Source organism: Trichechus manatus, unplaced genomic scaffold (genome assembly GCF_000243295.1).
Source record: "Trichechus manatus latirostris isolate Lorelei unplaced genomic scaffold, TriManLat1.0 scaffold00136, whole genome shotgun sequence".
Taxonomy (NCBI): Eukaryota; Metazoa; Chordata; class Mammalia; order Sirenia; family Trichechidae; genus Trichechus; species Trichechus manatus.
Window position 1 is genome coordinate 4692286 of NW_004444072.1, and position 1796 is coordinate 4694081.

Genomic DNA, 1796 nt, shown 5'->3' on the forward strand with positions numbered 1-1796 from the left:
CAATTAATACCCCACACTGAGGTTTAGAAGTGAGCAGGGGTATCTGAGGAACTGATGAGCTGAGCCTCTGAGATCTGGAGGTGAATTTTTTGCTGGGCTGAGAGAGAAGAGTGATATTTGCCTGAAAGAGAGAGAAATGGAAAAAGTCCATGGGGAATGGAGAAAGAAAACAGCGTGTCTTTGAAGATCGTTCCCTTTCCAAACCACGTAGGTTTAGGTAAAAAGCAAAAAAGAAAGGTAAGTGTGTGTATGTGCCCATGTGTGTGTGTATGCGTGTGTGTGTGCATTAATGAGAATCACTGGGGGACTTGGAAGCACAGCCACACCAGTATTCACTTCACAAAGAGCCACACAGCTAGGGGGCCTGAGACTTTGACCCTCTTATGTAAGACAACGTTGCTGCAGGAGAAGTGGGAGGTAGCACCACTGATGAGTTGGCGAGGTGAGACAGGACCTTAAGTGGCTTCCAGGGCTGCGGACCTCAACACGAGGGAGAAGAGGGAAGGACTAACCTGCAAAGACTATCCAGGTATTCATAGGAAACTCTCCCAAGGGCATACACAAACATTTAGATGAGACTTTGAAGGGCTGGAGTTTTTAAGTTATGCGTGCCGAAGCAAGGTATCAGAGATATTTTATTGTTTATCATTAATGTGACACTATATTTCCTGCAGAGTGATGAAGCCTAGGAAAACTCAGTTTCCAAAATCAATTCTTTGGAATCTAAAATAAGCCTTGTAACATGATTCTATGATCTCATTGGCAGTAACTAAGCCTCTGATAGACCACTGTGCAAATCTAATTCTATGATTATTGGTAATTGTGAAATTAAGTTTAGTCAGAAAGCTTCATTTCCCTCTATTTCTTAAACCATGATCTAAATAAAAACTGCCTTTTAGAATTGATCTCTCTTTCCGCCATGCTCCTATAGAAGTGTGATTATTTCTCTATAGAGCAATTATCACAAAGTGACTTGAGTAAGTTCGTTATGTTTGTGGTTGTCTGCCCCGCGAGACTGCGAGCTCCTGACGGGTAGTCTACTTGTCCTTTTCATCATATGCCTCTCATGGTTCCTCTTACAGAGCCTTGTGCATAATAATCATGCATTCATTGAAAACGTGGTTTATTGAATATCAGTTTTGTGCCCAGCACTGTGCTCAATAAATGGTTCAGGGAATTGAAAATGAAAAGTCTCCATTTTGTAGTAACTAAGCTATTAGAAAAACTGAGATGTATCTCCATGAATATTTTTTAAAGGAAAAGTAGTTACAAGAATCTGTCAGATCACTTGTAAATATTTTATTTAGGACACTTGCCTCTATATTCATTAAGATAGGTGGACCGATGGTTTTTGTGTTAACTTTGTCCAGTATTTGTATAAGGGTTACATGGATTTGTACATTATGTTGAAATCTTTGAATATTTTTTCCATGATCTGTTGAAATCATCTATTCTTTAAGCTTAGTAGAATTCGTCTATAAAACTGTCTGGTATTAGTGGCTTTGTAGAGGGTGATAGTCAACTACTTTTAAAAAGTTTCTATTTTTAGTCTATTCATTTTTTTTCCAGTTTTGGCCTGCAGTTTCACATATATTGTTATAACTTTTTATCCACCATGTCTGCTGTTATTACCCCTTCTTTATTCTTACTGGTAATTGTGAAATTTACTCCGATTTCTTTGATCAGACTTGCTAAAGATCAATACAATCTTCCCAGGTCTGTTTTTAGTTATCAGGTTTACTTACTGTGTTTTTATATAGTTAATTTCTCTTTTAAGTTCTTGGTTTATTTTTTGT